The sequence below is a fragment of the Triturus cristatus genome, chromosome 1_2 (genome assembly GCF_964204655.1).
Source record: "Triturus cristatus chromosome 1_2, aTriCri1.1, whole genome shotgun sequence".
NCBI classification, from domain to species: Eukaryota; Metazoa; Chordata; class Amphibia; order Caudata; family Salamandridae; genus Triturus; species Triturus cristatus.
Genome location: NC_140580.1, coordinates 1162889035 through 1162916122, shown reverse-complemented (window position 1 = coordinate 1162916122; position 27088 = coordinate 1162889035).

Sequence of the window (27088 nt, the reverse complement as noted above, 5' to 3'; positions counted from 1 at the left end):
AACAGAAACTGGCACCGGGTTGCAGAAACTAACACTAGGCCACAGAAACTGACGATGCCACAGAAGCTGACACCGGGACATAGAAACTAACAATGAGATAAAACAAGCATTTACAATGCAATGGTCTCGGCATTGTTAAAGTTAGAGCTATTGGCATTGCTCATGACATTATTTTTGTTTATGTTTTTGTTTTTAAAACATATAAAGAAACGGCATTGTTTTTTACAATGTCAATAGCTTAATCACTCTCAAATGCGAGACCTATTGCATTTGCACCTACACACAGAGCCACACACACAAAGCCACCCACACACACAGAGCCACCCACACAGAGCCACTCACACACAAATAGAGCCACCCACAGAGCCACCTACACACACACACACACACACACACACACTTATTAAAAGGTGTTAATGATGGCGTGGCAATCGTCTGCTCTAAATACACAAACACACCCGGTATAGCCATTCGCCGCAAAGCACGGATACACATTAGGGTTTTTATTATCTTTAATAAAGTTTTATTTTCTTACAGCCTCAAAAGCACGCACAAGAAACGCACACAAACTTCAACAAACACACATTTCTGCATATGAGTGCACCTTAGTTGGCATAAGGAACCGCGCTCAACGCTTAAACGCATTTCTATATCCAAAATCATCCTAACAAAATAGTTAACACAACCGCAACGCATGCGTGCATTTCGCAGCACACATAACGGCATAACACTGACACCACACACACCGGTAAGTGTGAACCGGTGGTTGCAGGTGGCACTCCCGACACTCATTTTTTAGGAGAAAACCTTATTTTACCTCAGCATACCTTTATCCAAAGAAGAGAGAGAGAATTATACACAAGCATTTGCAATGCAATAGGTCTTACATTTACGCGAGTTTGAGCTATTGACATTGCAAATGACAATGCCTTTTTAATTTTTGTTTTTAAAACATAAATAAAAGGTTTTGTCATTTACAATGCCAATAGCTTAAACTTGTGTAAATGCTTGTTTGTAGTAGCAACTGGTGACACTGGATATCCTCAGGAAAATAGACTGAACAGGTGTCTCACTTTACTTTTGTGTGCAAGTACATAGCCCACATACAATTTTCACATAGAAGTCCGTCCAGCATAATTCGACTAAGAAACTGACATTTATTTCACAAGGAAAAAAAATATACAATGCTGCCTACTTCTAACTGCCATCGAACAGCATCACATGTTACAAGGGACACTTGACAGCAATGGGCATATTCAATCAACTTCCTTACTCCTTTCCTGCATTGTTTCTCTCTTTTTTTTGCCCTTCTTCTGTTGCCTCCATCCTTGCTTCTTCCCTTTCCAGCTCTCTCTCTCCTTCTGTCTTCCGTCCCATCTCTCTCCCTACTGCTTGTTTCTGTCCCTTCTCTCTGGACGCCCTTCTCTCTTGTGCCTCCAGTCGTTAACTAGTTAGGCGGTGGCCACCATCCCCTCCCTGCGGCTGCCACTCAAGCTGCCAGTCTTGCTTGATCGCCTTCAGGTGTTGTGTTGGTTGTGGAAGGGGCGGGTGCTGATGCAAGGGACTCCCAGTGGGCTCTGGCGGGTGGGGGGGGGGGGGGGGGGCAGCAATCTGGTATCTGCCCTCTCGGACTGAGCTGAGGAAATAAGCCATCTGTCAGAGAAGCAGAGGCACCTGACTGCTGCCTCTGCCTACAAGCAGGGAGGTGGGTACTTCCTAGAAAACTCTCTAAAAGCAACCGTGGGCGAAGGAAAACATGGACTGGATTCTGTGCCGGTTGTGACTTGGGGATGAGGTAACGGACTGGATTTTGTTCCACCGTAACCTCTTTGTAAGAGTTCACTGGCGAAAAATGCTACGTCACCGCCCACTCGCTCAGAAGTTGGCCAGGCCAAAAGAGTGTAGGAGCAGGGTGGGCTCGCAGGGTCCGGGGGGTGGGATGGAGCATGGAGGGACACTCTGGGGGACCAGAGGGCGAGAGATGAGCACCGGCCATGGAGGCACGGACTTCTAGGGGGCGGCACAGAGCACACCGACATACACTTTGCGAGAGACGTGCCCTGACCCAGCTGAGCCGCGCCTCCATTAAAAAACAAGCATTTACAATGCAATGGTCTCGGCATTGGTAAAGTTAGAGCTATTGGCATTGCTCATGACATTATTTTAGTTTATGTTTTTCTTTTTAAAACATTTAAAGAAACGGCATTGTTATTTACAATGTCAATAGCTTAATCTGTGTGTGGGTGCAAATGCAATAGGTCTCGCATTTGAGAGTGATTAAGCTATTGACATTGTAAATAACAATGCCGTTTCTTTAAATGTTTTAAAAACAAAAACATAAACAAAAATAATGTCATGAGGAATGCCAATAGCTCTAACTTTACCAATGCTGAGACCATTGCATTGTAAATGCTTGTTAAGGAGAGCCGTGGTGATTTGTTTGGGTGGTGGGCCAGGGAGAGCTAGAAAAAAATCACCACTAGAGGCTGGGAAGCTGGGGACAGAAAACAATGTAGGGCTCGGAGTTCAAGTGTGACGGGCACGTGGGAGAAAAATAAAGTATGTCTGTGATGTGGAAGGCAGAAGTCCTCCTGATTGAAATCATTGTAGTCTACCAGAAAGCCCATGAGGCCTGCATGCTAGGCCTCGGTGTGAAATTCAGCTTAGCGCGTGGAGTGTTTCTTGCTCCGTGTAGAGCGCGGAGTTCTGAAAAACTCAGTGGAGGAGAGTCTTTTCCTCTCTCGCCAACATTAAGTTGGCGAGAGAGAAAAATCTTACTCCAGACCACCCCACGGAGAGATTTCTCAACCTTGGCAGTCGCTGATGGTCACCACCGCTCACGCTGAGAAGCCTTCCGTTCGCGTTAAGGAAGCTGCCGCTCAAGTAGAAAATCTACTAGAGCAGCCGAAAGAAGTAGTGCCCTCTTGCGCTGTGTGTGGTGATGTCATCACGGTCCAAGAAACACTGCTGACCTCGCAATACAAGAGCATTACTTGCATCATCATTGCTGCCCTTGGGTTGTGTCACGTTACACTCTCAGTTCTCCAAGCCCCAGCATGGCTGCTTAGCCAGCATCACTTGGGTATTTAGGCTCAAATTGATAAGCCGGAAAGGGAAACTACAACTCCCAGAGTGATATGGGTTGTTGACTAAATGGCCAGAACTAGCTGATGGTGTCACACATAGGGCCACTTGGCTGTTAAAAGTGAATGGGGGAAAGGATTTCACATTACGTGACGTGGAAGCACCAAATATGGTTAGAATTCACCTGGAATAGAGGCCGGACCACAGAGAAATTGGAAGGAAATTTGTGCAAGGGGGTGGAGATGTAGTAGGAAGGAAGGAATATACGAAACAGCTTAGGAAGGAGAAGAAAACTAGATAAAAACATTAAAGTGGGAGGAGGATAAAGAGAAAGCAGGTGGTGAAGTGGAAACGACGAGAGAGGGAGAAGATTTAGGCAAAAGGAAGTATCGTAGAGGAGAAAACTAGCGATTATGGCAGGCAGAGAGTGAGTAAATGAATGAATAGACGAGAAAGATGGTGCATCGAACCAGAAGAGGGTTTGAAGCGAAAATGGATTGGCGGGGACGGCAGAAGGGGAGGGGTAAGTGCATGTCACAGGTGTCGTCTCTGCTTATTCTCAGACTGTCGGCTGTGCCAGGAGGTGGGCAACTTACCTGCTCCGAGCTGCTCTTCTCGTGTGTCTGCTGCGCTCCAGGCTGACCTGCAGGGGGATAGAGCTCTGTGGCAGCTGCAGTACTGGTGACAGGCTCCCAGTTTCCACTTTACTGGGTCTGTGTCCAAGTTGTGCCTTCAAGCTCTGATAGGCCTGTGTTCTCGTCACCCATGTCTGACCGTCACACGTTGCTGCAGCCATTTTAAATCCCTTCTAGATAGAGCCTTACATTTCAGAAAAGGGAATCCTGGTTATAACTGCCTTGTCCCGCTCATCATAAAGTGTCACTTAGTGTCACACGTAAGGCATTGCAGTGTCACGCATAAGCACACTGCAAGTGCGGGCATGTTGCAAACTCAGCTTTGGCAAAGCCAATAGCTCTGGCTAACGTCTTATAAAGGGCCTAAGGACGTCTCGAGATCTATTAGCTATGCCAATTCTTGTTTATTAATGCACTTCGACCACTGCTTGCGCCTCTAGTTATTCCTGCTCTTGAGACTTTCCCTTTCGGTGACCTTCTGTGCGTGCTCCCCGCCTCTCCCTTTCGCCGGCAGCACGCCCCCCTGCAACGAGGGAAAGCTGTGAAAAGCAGCTGGCTGTGAATCCGTTTCCGGCCCTTCAGCCGCAGAGCGGCGCGCAGACGGCAGATGGTGGGGACACGTTCGTGCCCCTTGTACTCAAGTGTGGGAATGCCACAGGGACGGAGCGCGAGGAGGGGACGGAGCGGAGGGGACGGGGCACGAGGAGGCGAGGGGCGCTTACACTAGGAATGAACGGGTTCAAGCCGCTGGGCTTCCCGGGGCAACATAACACCAATACACAGATATTGTACAGTAACAGTACAAATACTACACAGTCAAGATAAGGATATAGGCGGTGGTTATCATCTAAGAGAGTGTCTGCTGAGCAGTATCGAGTGATGTTAAAAGATGAATATGTTAGTTATTAGGTAATTTACTCATTTGTACCGAAGTCCTTACAGGCTTTCAAAATGTCTTATCAATGAGCGCTGCTGCGGCGACAAGAAGCGCACCACCTTCGAAACAACCATAGAAATGCACAATATGGGTGGACTGCCTTTAAGGACTTCCGGTTGCACTGCTGCAAGTAGCTTCAACGCGTCTCGCAGGAATAATTTATTTTGTATTTGTTTGGAACAAATCCATAAATACAGAAACTGTGCACGCCGTTGTGCAGAGGTGCAGGGACGCGGCGATGAAGAGACCGGTGCCGTGTAGATGTTCGCTGTCCAGTGGGTCAAATGAGGGGCCGAGCACACCTGGAAGGTTTGTTGCCAGAATATCGAGCTTCTCACATCGACATGCAAAAATATCGCGATCGGAATATCGACTGCCCGAAAATCAAGATGGTAAGTTTACTGGATATGGGTTTACATTACTTAACGTGGCATGTGTGTACTGTGTGTATTTTCAAAATACCTAGAAGTGGAGTTAAGAATATTCGCTGGAGAGAGTCGGTCTTTTTACGAACAAGGAGATCAGGTGAGGGAGCAACGCCGGGACACCACCGCCTTTCTCCGAGGCAGAGAAGAACTGCCTCGGAGAAACGCAGCGTCCTTTTCGGATTCGGGGGCGTGTTTTGCTGTTGTCTCCTCCCTGAGACTTTTCGCAAAAAACACGCCCTCCGATCCGAAAAGGACGGGGCATGATTGGAGTGACGGGACCTCTTCTCCAATGGCTGGCCAGCATTTACTAGGCCAGCCAATGGAGAACAGGGTAGAAGAGGGGCGGGTTCAAGCCCCTCTTCTCCCAAGTCATTATCTCTCGCGAGCGAGACTGCGCAAGCGCAGCCATCGCTAGCCGAGACCTAAAAAACACTGGCAGACACTTTGCGAGAGACGTGCCCTGACCCAGCTGAGCCACGCCTCCATTTAAAAAAAAAACACTGGCAGACACTTTTCCAAAAGCCGGGCAGCTTTTACAGCCTCGTCAACGCATTCCAAAACATTTAAATGCGTACATAGAATAACTTTTCACGTATATATGTTTACAGATAAAAACTAAAGACGTACCAGATTTGGGAGCCAGGTCTTGCCAGAGATAACCCGGAGTGGGAGGTGTAGCGTTCCTAACGCTATTAATTGCATTCTCGCGCAGTAGTGCTGAATAAACACAGGAGCCGGTACTTTGCACTTTACACGCGGCTCCCGACTGCCGCGCCGAGGCCACGCCTATTTATTTATACTAGCTAGCGTCTGACGTCACGCGTCAGCGCTAGCGCACCCCGGCAGCGCGGAAGGCTAGAACGCCTCGCGCGCGCCGGACATTACACTCCTTCCAACCTTTATAAAACATCAAACCAAAACGCAAAATCAAAAACCCAACGATGAGTCTGTTACCAGTCTGCCAGTCCTTACAGGTTACACCATATAGTCCGCCAACTGGGACGACGGTGCCGGGTTCTTCCGCAGGCTGTAGCGGGATTGGCCGCCTCTGGATAGGGCCACCTCGGGGGTTCTGCGCCTTGGGGTGTTAGGCTCCTCCCGGGACGGGGAGCAGCCGGGCAGGTTCCCCCCAGGGGTGGCTGGGATGGACTGGGAGTCACCATCTGCACTCCGACCGTCCTCCCCCTCCTGATCTCCGCTCAGTTGGTCGGGGCCGGGCCCCTCTGGTTCGGCTCCGGGCCCAGAAGGTGTTCCTGGGTGGACTTTTTTGAAGAAGGACACATCTCGGGTGACCGTTTCAGCTCCTCTTTGGGCGGTCACCATCGTGCCTGTCCGGCGGGTGACGACCCACGGTTGTGGTTCGAAAGGAAGTCTGAACTTGCTGCCTGGGTAGCGGTCCTTTACATACTCTCGATCCTGCCATTGTATCGTGGACTCCTTAGCTCCCCATCGTCGGCTGGCATGGTCATTCGAGCGCGTCCGATTGGCTAGAGTCTTTTCATTTGTGGCTTGTGCCGGAATCCAAGTCGGGTGGTGAGGGATCGTGTCACTCACGATTCTCCCCATAGTGGCTGTTCCTGGCGCTGCCTCTGTTGTGACATGGGGGGGTCATCCGGTACTCCCTCAGGAAACTGTATATCGCCCGCTCCAGTGGAGATCCGTCAGCCATGGCTATGCGAATGGTTTTGTTGAGTGTCCTCATAAACCTCTCCACCTCTCCATTGGCTTTGGGCCACCGTGGGGTTACTTTGCGGTGATGGATCCCCCAGCTCTTGAGATATTCTGCAAACTCCTGCCCCTGGAAGGGAGGTCCATTGTCGGTCTTGACCACCCCGAATATGCCATGAGTGGCGATGGTTTTCTCAAACTTCGCTATTACTTCAGTGGCTGTCTGGCTCCCCACGATTTCGACCTCTGGGTATTTGGTGAAATCATCAATGATGACTAACGCATACCGTCCATCTGGGAGATGTCCGAAGTCGGCGCTCACACACTCCCACGGTCTCAGGGGATTCTCTTCGGTCGCCACCGGGTGAGGGCGTTCCGGCTGTCCTGCTGCTTGGCACCACGTGCAGGTTCTCACCGCCTGCTCAACCATCGCATCCATCGCATCGCATACTTTGGCTCGGAGCCTGCCCTTCGTTTTCACCATTCCTTGATGCCCCCTGTGGGCGAGGTCTACCGCCTGTTGAGCGAGGCTGGCCGGCATGACCAGTCTCGGGCCACGCAGAAGACATCCTTGGGCGTCAACGGACAGTTCGCTTTTCACTCTCAAGATGGATTCCAGTGCCAGCTTGGCTTGGGGAGTCCTCCTGTTTAGCGACTCTTGGATTGTCCTCCAATCCCCCAACCTGACGGCCTCCACCGCTGCTCTCAGGCATTCATCACCTCTTGACGCTTCTATGATTGTGGCCAGGCTCATCGGGAGGGGTCGTGACCGCTCTGTCACATACCGGACGTGCTCCTCGGTGTCCTCTGCCTCTTCTTTCTCTTCGGTTGTGGCCTTCCGCGGGTGCCTTGACAGATAATCCGCCGGGTTCGTGACCCCCGGTTTGTACTCCACCCGGTAGTCGTACCCTTGTAGTTGGAGTATCCACTTTTCAATCCGCGGTGGCGGCTTCGAGGCTGACCCTTGGAACAGAGGTATGAGGGGCTTGTGATCGGTTGTTACCGTGAAGTGATGGCCGTACACATACACATGAAAGTGCCGGCAGGCCCAGTGGACTGCGATGGCTTCTCGCTCGATTTGCGAGTAACGCTGCTCCGTCTCGGTCAGGGACCTGCTGGCGTAGGCGATGGAGGCCCACTCTTCGTTGCTCTGGAGTTGGGTCAATACCGCTCCCAAACCAAAAGGGCTTGCATCGACCGCCACGTTGGTGGGCTTCGCCGGGTCGAAGAAAGAGAGGGTAGTGTCCGCAGAGAGGGCCGCCTTCGTTGCTTGGAACGCTTGCTCCTGTTCTGGGCCCCACTGCCACGTGGTCGACGACTTGGTCAGCTCCCTGCGGGGTTTGGTGAGGTTGGAGAGATCCGGAATGAAGCGGCCGCAGAAGTTGACCATGACCAGGAAACTCCTGGCCTCCGAGATGTTCGTCGGGGCTGGGGCTTCTTGGACATCCTTCACCTTGTCCGGGTCTGGGGCCACCTCTTGGTCCGAGAAGGTGTATCCGAAAAAGCTGATCTTGTTCTGCAGGAATTGACACTTCTCTCGGTGCAGGGTCAGGCCTGACTCCTGAATCCTTTTGAGGACCCCTCTCAACCGCTGGTGGTGTTCCTCTATGGTTGACGCATATATTAGCAGGTCGTCGCTCACATTAAGCACGCCGGGGAGCACACTGAGGACTTCTCTGATGGTATTTCGGAATACCTCGGCGGCACTCGAGATGCCGAAGTTGAGGCGCTGATACCGTCTGAGGCCCACATGTGTGGAGAACGTGGTAATGTACCTCGAGTCCGGATGAAGTGGCAGCTGGTGATAGCCTGATCGTAGGTCCATCTTCGAAAACCACCTGGCCCCGTTCAGCTCTCCCAGGATGTCATCAATGGTGGGCGTCAGGTGTCGCTCCCTCTTGACCGCGGCGTTAGGGAGGCGCATGTCCACACAGATGCAGACTTGTCCTGGCTGTTTCGGCTTCCTGGCGATGACAATCGGGGATACCCACGGGGTTGGCCCGCTGACCTTTTCAATGATGCCTTGTCTCTCCAGGGCCTCCAGCTCCTCCTCGACCTTTTGCCTCAGGTGGAACGCGATTCGCCTGTGCCTCAGTGCCACTGGTTGGACCGACGGGCCGATGTGTAAGGACACTTCCTTTCCCTTCAGGCACCCGATGCCTTTGAAAACTTCTCCGAACTCTTCCATGATGGTATCCAGTTCTTCCTCTAGGACTGCCATGGCAAACGAGATCAGTCTCAGCTCTTCGGCCGATTGCCCGCTCAGCAGCATCCCGCTGCCCTCTTCCGTGACATAGACGGTGGTGCTGATCCTCCTCTCACCATGTTGTAGCTCTGTCTTGAAGCACCCAATGAGGGGAATGGGTGTCTTCTGGCCGTACGCGAACACCCGGATCTTCGCCTCTCGCAGCAGGGGCTTGGTGCGCAGTTGGTGGTAGACATTGGCGGCCATCAACTCAATGGATGCCCCGGCGTCAATCGTCGCCTTTACCTCCTGTTGTTGGACTAAGATGCGACATTTTGGAAGTCTGCACTTCTTTTTCTGTGACTGGTGGATTGCAAACACATAATGGACTGGGTACTCTTCGGTGTCATCGTCCATGTCTTCGCTGTCTGCCTCTTCCTGCACCGCATGGGCCGCCTCCTTCTTGACTCTGGTGGACCGGCACACCGCCGCAAAGTGATTCATCCACCCGCAGGCGCTGCACTTTTTCCCTCTGGCTGGGCAGTCTTGCATGCGGTGGGGCTGGCCGCCACAGTACCCGCATTCTTTCTTCTTCGTCTCCGGTTGTCTTTTCCCTCCGGCTGGTCTCCCTTTGGGCCGTACCACGTTCACCGCTTCCGCCACTTGCACTTGCTCCGTCTTCACGGGACGATGTAGGGCTGCTTCCATGTGCGAGGCCCTCGCCTACGAGAGCTCCTTCGACCGTCCGAGGGTGAGGATGTCCGCGAGGGGCTTTCCTTCTTCCTGGAGGACCGTGACTCGGAGCTTGGACGAGTAACACCCCTGTATGATCTGCCCTCGGATCTCCTCTTGCTCATCGCGGAACCCACACGTGCTGGCTAACTCCTTCAGTCGGCCGTGGACCGCATCCAGAGACTCATCCGCCTCCTGTTTGGCTTGACGAAAGATGAACCTTTCATAGTCTCTATTCGCCATGGGTTCGAAATGGGCGTTGAGCGCGTTTAGCAGCGTGTGGTACGTTTTCGGCGTGGCTTCCACAAGAGTTTTGTAGATGCGGTGGATGTCTTTGCCTCCTAGGTGGAGTAGCAGTGCTCTGCACCTTTCCCTCGAGATGCCTGTCCCGTCAAAGTAAATTTGTAGGCGGTCCGACCAATCCCTCCAGCGCGGGGCAAGGGACGACGGGGCCCCGTCAACGGCAAACGGCTCAATGGCGGGAATCGACGCCATCTTGGCACGTGCGCAGCACGCGGTGGAAATCGGCTACCTCTCCTCTTCGTCGAAGCCGATAGGTGTGCACCCCCTATGGGCGTTGCGCGTGGACTTCCATTGGGCTTCTACACCATCCAGCGGGCGCGCATACCTCCAGAAGTCATCCGCGGGACTCTCCGGGAGCTCAGGGGCCTAGGCAATCCCACCAGGCGTGGGCCTGCTCTGGCGGAGGGTGCAGCCGTCGTCAGGCACCTCTTGGCATCAGGCGTGTCACCACCCAGGTGAGACATACCCCTCACAGGCTGCAGGATGGAGCTCCACGGCTCTCACAGAGTCTCCACAGATGGCAGGAGGGGCCTTCAGGGCTCTTCCAGTGTCCCCCACCTGAACCACCAGCAGGCACAGCCAGGTCACCATGAGGAGGGGACACCAAACCCAGGCTCAGGACACAAGTGTGGCCGATGTACACACCGTGGGGCACAAAATCAGCAAAGCAGGGCTCAGTACACCCCTCGTCGCCAGTGTAGCGTTCCTAACGCTATTAATTGCATGCTCGCGCAGTAGCACTGAATAAACACAGGAGCCGGTACTTTGCACTTTACACGCGGCTCCCGACTGCCGCGCCGAGGCCACGCCTATTTATTTATACTAGCTAGCGTCTGACGTCACGCATCAGCGCTAGCGCACCCCGGCAGCGCGGAAGGCTAGAACGCCTCGCGCGCGCCGGACATTACAGGAGGAGGGATAGTCCCTCGTTTGTTTTTATGACCCGGGCAGGGGTTCTGTGGAGCCAATGCCTAGACCAGCATTGTATTACTTTTAGGGAGTTATCATGGGGTAACGGTGAGGCAAAAGGCTCTCTAGGAAGGAGTGGGACAAGGAGGAAGACGGATAAGGGGGGAGTTGCGTGTTCCATTCTGCTCCCCAGGGACGGGGTTCCCCACTCTGAATGTCTAGGCGCTAGGTGAGAGTGAGCGCACCCGCTCAAGGTTTCCCCTGCGCCCACTGTGACCCCGTGCATGGAAGACTGGACTCTCTCACCTGCCAAGGACCAGGGAGAGGGCTTGGGGGGGCTCAGTCTGCCAGCACTGATTACCGCCGCTCCCGGCCTCGCCTCGGGAAGGTGCAGCCGACTCTATCTCACCGGCTCCGGATTTAAATCACCCGCATCCGGCACAAAAGCGCCATGAGAGCGCGGCGCCGCCTCGCAGCGCACAATCCCCACTCTCGGCTCAGTTTCTAAACAGCATCTCTCGCTGAAGACACGAATAGCGGCGTGCTGCTGGCTCCTATCACTTTAAGGCGTGCAGTGACTAGTGCGTCACGAGCAAGGCCCCGTTTCAGTTTCACCAACCACCATTCGAAAACTATAGAGTGCGATTCAGAAAGTGACCTCAAAGTAAGCGTTTCTTCCTAATTAAGGACCGAGTCACGCATTGCTGATATTCTTCCTCCCCGTCAGAACAGCCGCCCAGGTGTACATGCTTCGCCAAAGGTGGATTAAGAAAGTGAGCTTGCATTCCATCCGGTCGCCCTGCACTACTGTTCTCGTTAGTCCTCCAAGTAACATCACTATCGTAACTGCTGCTTTGAAGTTTTTAAGGCGCGTACAGTTGCCCATCTTTCAAAAGAGGAGGTAAATGGACTACATCTTAACACCCAATTTCCTAGCAGCCTAAGGTCACGAGCAAGGCAGTGAAGAGCCGGTCGACCTTTACGACCCTGTGCCTTGCCTCACGCTGATCTGCAGCGCTCGCGTAGATCCCCGGGCAAGGCACTTTCAGCAGCGCCTCTGCTTGCAGTCTCCTCTCTCTGCCATCTGAGAGCAGGGGGAGGAGCCGAAACAGCGTCGGAGAAACAGCGCGTAATTTTTGGATTGGGGGCGTGTTTTTCTTTCTCTCCTCTTGCCATTGGCTGGAATGTATACATTCCAGAGGAGAGAAAGAATCGAAAAAACACGCCCCCGAATCCGAAAAAGACGGGGCTTAAACGCACAGACGCCCCTCTCCTCCAATGGCTGGCCTCCGTTTAGGAAGCCAGCCAATGGAGAAGAGGGGCGGGTTCAAGCCCCGTACTGAACTCATTAAATCTCGCGAGCGAGACTGCGCAAGCGCAGCCTTCGCTAGCCGAGACCTAAAAACGAACACTAGGAAACAGGAACTGCACAGAGCCATCAAAACTGACACCGGGACATAGAAACGAACAAAGGGACTCAGAAACTTACACCGGGATACAGAAATTGCCACTGGGACATAGAAAAAGACACTGAGTCATAGAAACCAACACCAGAACACCACAGCTGATAACAGAATGCAGAAGCCAGTAGTTGGATAGTGACACTGAGGACACAGAAACTGACCACGTACCTCATAAACTGACACTGGGAAACAGAAATTGGAACCCGTAAGCTAACATTGGGACACAGAAACTGGTACCAGGGCAGAGAAACTGGCACCAGGACACAAAACATGACACTGGGACAAAGAAACTAACACAGGGACACAGAAACTAACACTGGGACACAGAAACTGACACCGGGACACAGAAACTGCCACAGAAACTGACACCGGGACACAGAAACTGACGAAGCCACAGAAACTGACATCGGGATATAGCAACTAACACCTGGACACAGAAACTGACACTGGGATAAAGAAACTGACACCAGGACAAAAAAACTAACAAAGGGCCACAGAAATTAACACGGGGACACAGAAACTGCCACAGAGCCACAAAAACCTGAGATATAGAAACTAAAAAAGAGACACAGAAATTAACACCGGGACACAGAAGCTACCACAGAAACTGACACCAGGAAATAGAAACTAACACAGGGACACAGACACTTACACCGGGATACAGAAACAGACACCGGGACATAGGAACAGACACTGAGTCATAGAAACCAACACCAAAACACCAAAGCTGACAACAGAATGCAAAAGCCAGTAGTCGCATAGTGACACTGAGAACACAGAAACTGACCAAGAGCCTCATAAACTGACACTGGGAAACGTAAACTGGAACCCAGCAACTACCACTGGGATACAGAAACTGACTCGGTCTATGTCCACTCTCCGCTGTGCCGTCTCTTGCCTCCATACTCCGACCTCCTCCTTGGGTGGTTCGAGCCTGCAGTCTACTCCTGCGCCTGCTGCCCGCTCCAACTGGGACCAGACTGCCTGCAACCCCCGTAACCTTTCTCAGCCGTTTTTTTTCTTAATTTTTCCCTGTTGTGCCACTGTTATTGTGGCCATCTGTGTCTTGCTCTAATTCCACCACTGTTTTTATTTTCTCGTGCCTTCCTGTTACTTTTGTCTTTTGCCGCTGCTGCCCCTGAGGCCCCTCCCCCCGTAATTCCCCACTTAATTCCCCCGCTCTCACCTCCCAGCCTCTCCTCCCTCCCACCTCCCCTACTTAATGGCGGCCGCGCGCAACAGGCGCGCCGCTGGCGCAGCAGGCGTGCCGCTGACACACCGAAGGCACGCCAAAGGCAAGCCCGTCTACGCCCATCCACGGCCAGCGCCAGAAACCCTGGACCTCCCACTACCCATCGCTACGACACCACCGCCCTCCTTGCACTCAAACCTGGAAAACTTAGAGAATGCCAACAGGCCTCGCCGAACACGACCCACGGCCAGTTCTCCTGCCTCCACTGCCGCCAGACCCTCACCGCCACCCCGGCCTCCAACACCTCCGACGCCAGCACCGGCGACACCCAAAAATGCATGCTCCTCAACATACGCTCCGTACACAAACACGCCATGGAAATCTCTCTCGCCCGACATCGCCTTCTTCACAGAGACCTGGACCAACGCATCCTCCGCTCCCGACATCAGCACCGCCATCCCAGACAGATACAAGATCCAGAGGAAAGACCACCCCAACCACCCAGGAGGGAGCCTCACCATCTGCCACAAGAGCACCCTCCGCCGAACATCTGCACTTCCAGATCCAGACCACCGCCAAAGACACACTCCGAGGAAGCCTCGTCTACAGACCCCCGGCCCCCGAACACCCTTCGCCACCACCATCACCGACTTCATCACACCCCACGCCATAGCCTCACCAAACTACATACTCATTGGAGACCTGAACTTCCACCTCGACAACCCCAGCGACCCCAACTCCATTATCCTTCGTGACAACCTCGCCAGCATCGGACTTAAACAACTCATCAACGCACCGACCAACAGAGCAGGACACACCCTCGACTCCATCTTCGTGGCAGGAAACAGCATCTAATTCAGCCACACAATGCAGCTGCTATGGACCGACCACCACTGCGTACATTTCGCCATCAACTCAACAAACCCAAGGCACCCAAACCAGCCCCACGCCCACCACGAAGGAACTGGAGCAAGGTTACCGACGAGCAACTTAACTCCACCATCACCCGAGAAAACCACATCTGGGCACCCGACAGAAATGACACAGCCAGAGAACTCCACACCTGGATCTCCAACTGCGCAGACGAGCTCGCTACGCAGGCCCAAAAGACAACGCCCCAGGAAAGCTGCCTGGTTCACCACCGCTCTCCAAGAAGCCAGACGCACCTGCAGACACCTGGAGAAGAACTGGAGAAACACCAAGACAACCGAAAAACACACCACCCCATCCCAAGACCTCTGCAACAAGCTTGGAACCTATTTGCACCTCAAGATCAAAAACCTCTATGACAACTTCATCGACCAGCCACCAGGTGCTACAGACAGTCCCCCACCCCTCAGAAACACCAGCCAGCCCACCATCTCCAACTGGATACCGATCACAGCCGAAGACACCACCTCAACCATAAAAAGCATCCACTCGGGGGGGCCCCCACAACCCCTGCCCCCCTCACATCTACCACAGAGCCGTGGCCGTCATCCCACCCGAACTACAACGCACCATCAACACCACCTTCAAAACAGGCACCTTCCCAGACAACTGGAAGCGCGCAGAAGTTAGACCTCTGCTCAAGAAGCCCACAGCTGACCCCACCGACCTCAAGAACTATCGGCCCACCTCGCCTTCTCCCCTTCGCAGCCAAAGTTGCAGATGAAACAGTCAACAGGAAACTGACACTATTCATTGAAGAGAATGCCGTCCTCGACCCATCCCAATCCGGATTCCGAAGCAACCACAGCACAGAGACCGCCCTACTCGCCGCAACAGACGACAGCCGCAGCCTCCTGGACCACGGCCACTCCACAGCCCTCATCCTACTCGACCTATCAGCAGCCTTCGAGACCGTCTCATACCGCACACTAGTCGCCAGACTACATGACGCAGGCATACAAGGAACAGCCCTGGACTGGATCCGATCATTTCTCACCGGAAGAAGCCAAAGGATCAGACTCCCACCCTTCCTCTCCGACCGCACGAAAATCCCCTCGGAGTCCCACAGGGTTCATCACTGAGCCCCACCCTCTTCAACATCTAATACATGGCCCCCCTCGCAGCCATCGTCTGACAACACAGCCTCAACATCGTATCCTACGCCGACAACACCCAACTCATCCTCTCCCTCACCAAAGACCCCACCACTGCCAAACTCAACTTCCAGAAAGGAATGCAAGACGTCGCAGTCTGGATGACCAACAGCTGCCTGAAGCTCAACGCCGAGAAGACAGAAGTCCTCTTCCTCGGTAGCACCCCTTCTGCATGGAACAGAACCTGGTGGCTGACCGCCCTCGGAAGCCCACCTACCCCCTCAGCCCACGCCAAGAACCTCGGCATCGTACTTGACTCATCACTCACAATGAACGGACAGGTCAACGCCGTCACCTCCAGCTGCTTCAACACCCTCCGCATCCTCCGCAGGACCTGCAAGTGGATCCCCCTGAGTCAAGGAAGACAGTCACCCACGCACTCATCACCAGCAGACTGGACAATGGAAACACACTCTACGCCGGCATCAACACGTCCCTACTCCACAAACTCCAGACAATACAGAACACCGCCGCCAGACTTGTCCTCGACATCCCCCGACATGAACACATCAGTAGGCCTGGGCGGTAAATTCCATTCCGCTCGTGGAATTTGGGTAATTTCTCTTTCCACGGGGAATGCGAAATTGGCTAAAATTCTGCATTCCGCGGATTTGCAAACTTTTTTGCTTGTTCGCGTTCTCAAAATGCGTGTAAGTGAGATATTTCCCCCCGAGCACGCAAACAGCATTCGCGAAAAGGAACAAAGCATTGTGAACAAGCAATTCCGTGTGTTCGAGGAACTTCTGCGTGCTCGCGGAGATTTCTTACCGTTTCGCGGAGCTTTGTGTAGCGCGACTATGCAAATTCCGCCCACCCCTAACCATCAGCCAACACCTATGAAGTCTCCATTGGCTCCCCGTGGAGAAAAGAATCACTTTCAAAATCCTCACTCACGCCTACAAATGCCTACACAACAATGGACCCAAATACTTCAACGACAGAATCAACTTCCATGTATCCAAAAGAAACCTCCGATCTTCCAACCTCGCACTGGCCGAAACCCCGCGCATCCACAGAGCCAGAGCAGGCGGAAGATCCTTCTCTCACATTGCAGCCAAGGCCTGGAACGAGCTACCGACAGACATCAGAGGCGCCCCCTCCCTGAACACCTTCAGGAAGACCCTCAAGACCTGGCTCTTTGGCGAAACAGATCTGCGGACCCCCCCGCAGCGCCTTGAGACCCTCACGGGTGAGTAGCATGCTTACAATTCCCTGATTGATTGATTGAAGCCAAGACACAAAAACTGGTACTGGGGCACAAAACCTGACACTGGGACAAAGAAACTAACACAGGAAATAGATGCTAACACTGGGACACAGAAACTGACACTGGGACAAAGACACTGACATCAGGACATAGAAACTAACACAGGGACACGGAAATTAACACGGGGACACCGAAACTGACACCGGGACAAGGAAACTAATAAAGGGACAGAGAGCTAAACTAACACTGGGACACAGAAACTGACACAGAAACTGCCACTGGGACACAGAAACTGATGAAGCCACAGAAACTAACGATGGACATAGCAACTAACACCTGGACACAGAAACTGACACCGAGACATAGAAACTAACGAAGGGTCACAGACACTAACACTGGGACACAGAAACTGCCACAGAGTCATAGAAACAGACACTGCAACATAGAAACTAACAAAGGTACATAGAAACTTACAGCTGGGACACATAAACTGACAAAGCCAGTGACACTGGGACATGGAAACTACCACATGAAACAGAAACTAACACTTGGATACAGAAACTGATACTGGGACAAAGAAACTGACACCGGGACATAGAAACTAACACAAGGACACAACAATTAACACAGGGACACAGAAACTGTAAAAGAGCCACAGAAATTGACACCGGGACATGGAAACTAACAAAGGGACAGAGAAACTAACACCGGGACACAGAAACTGCCACAGAAACTAATACTGGGACACAGAAACTGATGAAGCCACAGAAACTAACAACAGGACATGGCAACTAACACCTGGCCACAGAAACTGCCACAGAGCCACAGAAACTGCCACAGAGCCATAGAAACTAACAAAGGGACACAGAAACTAACAGCTGGGACAGATAAACTGACAAAAAGCCACATAAACTGACACCAGGACATAAAAATTAACAAAGGGACACAGGAACTAACACCGGGACACAGAAACTGCCACAGAGCCACAGAAACTGACACCGGGACATAGCAATTAACAAAGGGACACAGAAACTAACACCGGGACACAGAAACTGCCACAGAGCCACAGAAACTGAAACTGGGACATAGAAACTAAAAAGGGACACAGAAACGAACACTGGGACACAGAACATACCATAGAAACTGACACCAGGACAAATAATCAGGCACTGGATCATAGAAACCAACACCAGGACACCAAAACTGACAACAGGATGCAAACGCCAGTAGACGCATAGTGACGCTGAGGACACAGAAATTGACCCAGAATCTCATAAACTGACACTGGGAAACAGAAACTGGAACCTAGAAACCAACACTCGGACACAAAAACTGGTACCAGGACACAGAAACTAACACTGGGCCCCAGAAACTGACGAAGCCACAGAAGCTGACACCGGGACATTGAAACTAACAACGAGACAAAACACACGAACACTAGGAAACAGGAACTGCACAGAGCCATAGAAACTGACACCAGGACATAGAAACTAACAAAGGGACTCAGAAACTTACACCGGGATACAGAAATTGACACTGGGACATAGAAACAGACACTGAGTCATAGAAACCAACACCAGGACACCAAAGCTGACAACAGAATGCAGAAGCCAGTAGTCGGATAGTGACACTGAGGACACAGAAATTGACCAAGTACCTCATAAACTGACACTGGGAAATAGAAACTGGAACCCAGGAAGTAACACTGGGACACAGAAACTGGTGCTGCGACACAGAAACTGTCATTGGGACACAGAAACTGACCCTGGGACAAATAAACTGATACTGGGACACAGAAATTAACACGGGGACACAGAAACTGGAACCCAGAAACTTACATTGGGACACAGAAACTGGCACCAGGACACAAAACGTGACACTGGGACAAAGGAACTAACACAGGGACACAGATACTAACCCAGGGACACAGAAACTGACACTGGGACACATACACTGACAAATCCACAGAAAATTACACTGGGATATAACAACTAACACCTGGACACAGAAACTGCCACAGAGCCACAGAAACTGACACCGGGATGGAGAACCAAACAAGGGACACAGAAACTGCCACAGAGCCATAGAAACTGACGCCGCGACATAGAAACTAACAAAGGGACACAGAAACTAACAGATGGGACACAGAAAGTGACAAAGTCAGTGAGACTGACACCGGGACATGGAAACACACACCGGGACAAAGAAACACACACTGAGTCATAGAAACCAACACCAGGACACCAAAGCTGACAACAGAATGAAAAAGCTAGTAGTTGGATAGTGACACTGAGAACACAGAAACTGACCAAGAGCCTCATAAACTGACACTGGGAAACAGAAAATGACCAAGAACCTCATAAACTGGGACAAAGAAACAAACACTGGGACACAGAAACTGGTACTGGGACACGGAATCTGCCACAGAAAGTAACACCAGGACACAGAAACTGCAACAGAGCCACAGAAACTGACACTGAGACGTAGAAATTAACAAAGGGACACAGAAATTAACACCGGGACACAGAAACTGCCACAAAGCCATAGAAACTGACACAGCGACATAGAAACTAACATAGGGACACAGAAATTAATATATGGGACAGAGAAACTGACAAAGCCAGTGAGACTGACACCGGGACATGGAAACAAACACTGGGACACAAACTGCCACAGAGCCACTGAAACTGGGACACAGAAACCAACAAAGGGACACAGAAACTAACACTGGGACACAGAAGCTGCCACAGAAACTGACACCGGGACATAGAAACTAACACAGGGACACATAAACTTACATAGGGATACAGAAACTGACACCGGGACAAAGAAACAGACACTGGGTCATAGAAACCAACACCAGGACACTGAAACTGACAACAGGATGCAAATGCCAGGAGTCGGATAGTGACACTGATAACATAGAAACTGACCCAGAACCTCATAAACTGACACTGGGACAAAGAAATGAACAGTGGGACACAGAAACAGACTCTTGGACAAAGAACCTAACACTGGGACACAGAAACTGAAACTGGGACTAAGAACCAAACACTGGAGCATAAGAACGATCACCGGGATGCAAAAGCCAGTAGTCGGATAGTGACACTGAGGACACAGAAACTGACCCAGAACCTCATAAACTGGGACAAAGAAACAAACACTGTGACACAGAGACTGGCACTGAGAAACAGACACTGGCACTGGGACACGGAATCTGCCACAGAAACTAACAGCAGGACACAGAAACTGCAACAGAGCCATGGAAACTGACACCGGGATGTAGAAACTAACAAAGGGACACAGAAACTAACCCCCGGGACACAAAAACTGCCACAGAGCCACATACACTGACACTGCGACATAGAAACTAACATAGGGACACAGAAACTGACAAAGCCAGTGAGACTGACACCAAGACATGGACACAAACACTGGCACACCGAAACTGGGACATAGAAACTAACAAGGGGACACAGAAACCAACACTGGGACAGAGAGGCTGCCACAGAAATTGACACCGGGACATAGAAACTGAAACTGGGACATAGAAACTAACACAGGGACACAGAAACTTACATAGGGATAAAGAAACTGACACCGGGACAAAGAAACAGACACTGGGTCATAGAAACCAACACCAGGACACTGAAACTGACAACAGGATGCATAAGCCAGTAGTCAGATAGTGACACTAAGGACACAGAAACTGACCCAGACCCTCATAAACTAATATTGGGACACAGAAACTAACACTGGGACACAGAAACTGACTCTGGGACACAGAACCTAACACTGGGACACAGAAACCGGGACTAAGAAGCAGACACTAGGTCATAGAAACCAACACTGGTGCATAGGAACCATCACCGGGATGCAAAAGCCAGGAGTCGGACAGTGACAATGAGGACACAGAAACTGACCCAGAACCTCATAAACTGACACTGGGAAACAGAAACTGGAACACAGAAAATAACACTGGGACACAGAAACTGGTACCAGGACACATACACTGGCATTGGGACACAGAAACTTCTACAGATATTAACACTGGGACACAGAAACTGACACAGAAACAGACACCTGGATATAGAAACTACCAAAGGGACACAAAAACTAACAGTTGGACACGGAAACCAACACTGGGACATAGAAACTAACACAGGGACACAGAAACTAACACAGGGACACAGAAACTGACATTGGGACATAGAAAGGAACACCGGGACACAGAAACTGACACAAAGTCACAGAAACTGACACAGGATATAAAAACTAACACAGGGACACAGAAACTGCCACAGAAGCTTACACCAGGACATAGAAACTAACAAAGGGATACAGAAATTAACACTGGGACACACAAACTACCACAGAGGTACAGAGCTGACACTGGGATAAAGAACAGACACTGGGTTATAGAAATCAACACTGGAGCACAGGAAGCAACACCAGGATAACAAAACTGACAACAGAATACAAAAACCAGCAGTCGGAGAGTGACGCTGAGGATACAGAAACTGACTTAGAACCTCATTAACTGACACTGGGAAATAGAAACTATAACTGGAACCCAGAAAGTAACACCGGGGCAAAGAAACTGGCACCAGGACACAAAAACCGAAACTGGGACATAAAAACTGACATAAAGCCACAGAAATTGACACTGAGACATAGAAACTAACCCCGAGACCCAGACACTACCACAGAGCCACAGAACCTGCCAAAGTGACACAGAAACTAAAACTGAGACACAGAAACTGCCACAGAGCCACCGAAACTGACACCAGGACACATAAATTAACACAGGGAACAGAAACTAACACTGGGATGCAGAAACTGACACGGGGACACAAAAACTGACACTGGGACAAAGAAACTAACACGGGGACACAGAAACAAACACTGGGACAGAGAATCTGAAGCTGGCACAAAGAAACTGACACGGAACATAGAAACTAACAAAGGGACATAGAAAATAACACCGGGATACAGAACCTGACACGGAGACAAAGAAACAGACACTGAGTCTAAGAAACCAACACTGGAGTATAGGAACCAATACCAGGACACCAAATCTGACAACAGGTTACAAAAGTCAATAGTCGGATAGTGACAATGAGGGCACAAAACCTGACACAGGGCCATAGAAACTAACACAGGGACACAGAAACTTGCACTGTGACACAGAAACTGACACAGAGGTCAAGAGCTGACACCGGGACAAAGAAACAGACACTGGGTCATAGAAACCAACACTGGAGCATGCAAACAAACAACAGGACACCAGAAATGACAACAGGGTGCAAAAGCCAGGAGTCGAATAGTGACACTGATGACACAGAAACTGATCTAGAACCTCATAAACTGACACTAGGACACAGAAACTGACACAGGGACTGACACTGAAAATAGCACCGGAACACAAAAATTGATACTGGGACAAAGAAACAGACACCAGGAAAATGAAATTGACAACAGGGTGCAGAAAACAGTAGTTGCATAGTGACACTGAAGACACAGAAACTGACACTGGCAAAAAGGAAACTGGAGCCCAGAAACTAATACTGGGACACAGAAACTGGCACAGGGACACAAAAATGACACTGGGAAAAATAAACTAACACAGGAACACAGAAACTAACACTGGGGCACAGAATCTGATGATGTGACAAAGAAGCTGACACTGGGAGATAGAAACTAACAAAGGGGTACAGAAACTACCACTGGGATACAGAAACTACCACGGAAACTGACATTGGGACATAGAAACTAACTAAAGGACACAGAAACTGACAAAGCCACAGAAACTGACACTGGGTGATGGAAACTAACACCAGGACACAGAAACTGCCACAGAGCAATAGAAACTGATACCACCACATTGAAACTAACAAAGGGGCACAAATACTAACACCGGGACACAGAAATTGCCATGGAGCCACAGAAACTGACACCAGGACATAGATACTAACAAAGGGACACATAAACTAACACTGGGACACAGAAACCACCACACAGCCACAGAAACTGACACAGAGACATAGAACCTAACACAGGGACACATAAACTAACACCGGGACACAGAAACTAACACAAGGACACAGAAATTGAGTAGAAGGCACAGAGCTGACAAGGGAACAAAGCAACAGACACGGGATCATAGAAAACAACACTGAAGTACAGGACAACAAAACTGGCAACAGTTCGCAAAAGCCAGTAGGCAGATAGTGACATTGTGGGCACAGAAACTGATGCAGAACCTCATGAACTGACACTGGGAAAACGAAACTGGAACTAGAACCAAGAAACTAACACAGGGACACAGGAACATGGCACTGGGACACAAAAACTGACACTGGGACACAAAAACTGACACAAATCCAAAGAACCTAACATAGGGACACAGAAATTGACACAAAGCCACAGAAACCGTCACCGGACATAGAAACTAACACAGGTACACAGAAAACCTATAACAGGGAATAGAAACCAGTAGTGGGATACTGTCAAGGGGACACAGAAATTAACACCAAGACACAGAAACTAGAACTGGGACAAAAAAAACGCACACTGGGACAAATAAACTAACACAAGGACACAGAAACTTACATTTGGGGCAAAGAAACTAACACAGGGACAGAGAAACTAAAACTGGACACAGAAACTAACAGCGTGACACAAAAACTGACACTGGGACAAAAAATCTAACAGCGGGACACACAAACTGACACTGGGACAAAAAATCTAACACTGGGACACAGAAACTGCCACAGAGCCACAGAAACTGACACCGGGATATAGAAACTGACACAGGGACACAGAAACTAACAATGGGACAAAGAAACGTCCACAGAGCCACAGAAACTGACACCAGGATATAGAAACTGGCACAGGGACACAGAAACTAACAATGGAACAAAGAAACTGCCACAGAGCCTCATAAACTGACACTGGGACATATAAACTAACACAGGGACACAGCAACGGACACTTGGACACAAAACCTGCCACCTGCACACAAAAACTGTCACCAGGACATACAAACTGACACTTGACTGCAGAATTTGACACCGGTACACAGAAACTGACACCTGGACACATTAACTGACACCTGCAAACAGAAACTGACACCAGGACATTGAAGCTAACACTAGGACACAGAAATTGACACTGGGACAAAGAAACTGACACTGTGACACCTCAACCTACGCCACGGAACAGATAAAAATAGTGGGCACAGAAAATATCACAGGAACACAGAAACTGGCACCTGGACCCATCATTGACACCAGTACTAAGAAACTGACACTGGGGCACTGAAAATGAGACCAGAAACCAGCACTAGGGAATAGTAACAGACACCAAGACACAGAAAGTGACACAAAGTGTATACATTTCCCCACCCTCATACTTCCTATACCACAAGTGTTTACATTTTCCTACTCACACTCTTTCTATACCACTAGTGTTTACATTTACCCACTTGTACTATTTCTATACCACTAGTGTACACATTTCCCTACCCACACTCTTCTGTACGACTAGAGTGTACACATCTTGCCACTTGCACTATTTGTATGCCACTAGAATGTATATATTTCCCCACTCACACTCTGTATATTCCACTAGAGTGTTTACATTTCCCCACTCACACTCTTTCTATATCAAAGGAGTGGTTAAATGTCCCCAGTCGCACTATTCTATAGTACTAGAGTGTATACATTCCCCCACTCACACTTTTTCTATTACACCAGAGGGTTTATATTTCACCATTCACAATCTTTCTACAGCACTAGAGTGCATACATTTCCACACTTGCACTCTTTCTTTACATCTTGATTGTTTACTTTTCCCCAATTGCTCTCTTTCTAGACTCTCTAGAGTGTATACATTTCCCCACGCCCACTCTTTCTTTACTACTAGAGTGTTTACATTTCCCCACTCCCACTCTTTCTTTACTACTAGAGTGTTTACATTTCCCCACTCCCACTCTTTCTTTACTACTAGAGTGTTTACATTTCCCCACTCCCACTCTTTCTATACCATGAGTGTATAAATGTGTCAAATTACACTCTTTCTATACCACACGTGTGTTTACATTTCCCCACTCACACTCTTGCTATACCATGAGTGTATAAATGTGTCAAATTACACTCTTTTTATACCACAAGTGTGTTTACATTTCCCCACTCACACTCTTGCTATACTACTAGTGTAAACATATCAATATTCACACTCTTTCTGTAGCACTAGAGTATATACATAATCCCCTCTTGCACTCTTTCTATTCCACTAGACTAAAGTGTTTACATTTCCCCACTCACACTCTTTCTATACTACTAGTGTGTATATTTCTCCGCTCACACACTTTCTATACCATTAGTGTGTATACATTTACCCACCCGCACTCTGTATATTTCACTAGAGTGTGGACATTTCCCCACTCGCACTCTGTATATTTCACTAGAGTGTGGACATTTCCCCACCCGCACTCTGTATATTTCACTAGAGTGTGGACATTTCCCCACTCGCACTCTGTATATTTCACTAGAGTGTGGACATTTCCCCACCCGCACTCTGTATATTTCACTAGAGTGTGGACATTTCCCCACTCGCACTCTGTATATTTCACTAGAGTGTGGACATTTCCCCACTCGCACTCTGTATATTTCACTAGAGTGTGGACATTTCCCCACTCGCACTCTTTCTATGCTACTGGAGTTTATACATTTTCCCACCTGGCACACTTTCTATACCACTAGAGTGTTTACATTTTCCCACTCAGGGTCTTTCTATACCTCTTGATTGTTTACATTTCTCCACTCCCTCTCTTACTTTACCATTAGAGTGTTGTATACATTTCCCCACTACTACTCTTTCTATACAACTAGAAGGTTTACATTTCCCTACTAACACTCTTTCTATATTACTAGAGTGTATACATTTTCCCACTCACACTCTTTCAATGCTACTAGAGTGTATACATTTCCCCACTCGCACCTGAGGTGTTTGACAGTCTGTTGTCTCCCTCCCCTGTCTCGTGGTATGTACACACCTGAGGCGTTTGACAGTCTCTCCTCTACCTCGGCATCTATTGCTGTATCTACACACCGTCTCTTCTCTACCTCACCCTCTGTTGCTGTATGTACACACCTGAGGCGTTTGACAGTCTCTTCTCTACCTCCCGTTCTCACAGTATCCACACACCTGAGGGCTTCACAGTCTCTCCTCCGCCCCCACCCCACCTCGCTGTAGGTGTCTTTTATGTATTGAAGTGCCTCACTCATCCCCCTCTCTGTCTCTTTACGAGGCGCTTTAACACGTGTCTAAGCCGCCCGTCTCCAGTGCTCGTATTTATTATCGCTGGAGGGTCTGTGCTGGGGGGCCTGGGGCCTCTCTTAATCCATTAACCCCCCCCCTCCCTCCACAACCCCCGGGGGTGGGTGGGGGGGGGCAGCACCCACTGTGAATGCTACTGAGACCATGCTTACGTCCTGGGGATGGTGAGAGGCGGCCCCTACCGTGCCCCTGCTGTGCCATTACCTGGATTGTATTGATTGCCGGGGGCCTGGGGAGACCCCCTCCTGTGCTTGTGTGGGCAGCAGTCACCTGTCACCCCCCTCCTCCCCCACCCCGGACTCTTGCTTCTCCAACAGGACGTTGCATTGTTTGAACTTCTATTGACACAACACATGGAAATGTTTGAGCTGCCCTTTGACCCCGTCCACGGGGGTCTACGTGCCCCATTAAACTCAGTCCCTGCCCAAGTGACCCCTCCTTCCCCTGCTGGCTTCCGTTTGTAAATAAAACAAGGGTTTGAGCTGTGTCATGTGTGCCTGGAAGCCGTGACCCGTGGGCGCTGGCCCTGCCCGTGGTAGGGTCAGTGAAGGAACAGAGAAGGCGCTTGAACGCAGCGCTTGATGGCGCCATCGGGTGAATGGAAAGGCCTCGTCGTATTCACTTACTGTGAGTTCAGAAACAACCCCCCCCCCCCGCTTCCGTTCCACGCGGTCCCGGTGGCTTCTTTCTTCCAGAAGCTTCCTTCGTTTCCTTATGGCTGCCTCGCGGCTGCTTCATTCCAGAACCTTCCATCGTTTGGTTAACTAGGTGAAAGGTAAGACACGTGCGCTATGGACTTCAATCATCTCCTTTCCTTTTATCCAAAGATAATACTTTCATCAAATCTTGTAATAATAACCTATAATTAGGGGGCAAAACCACAGCCTTTCTCCCGGCCTTGCTTTACCCTAAAACGCCG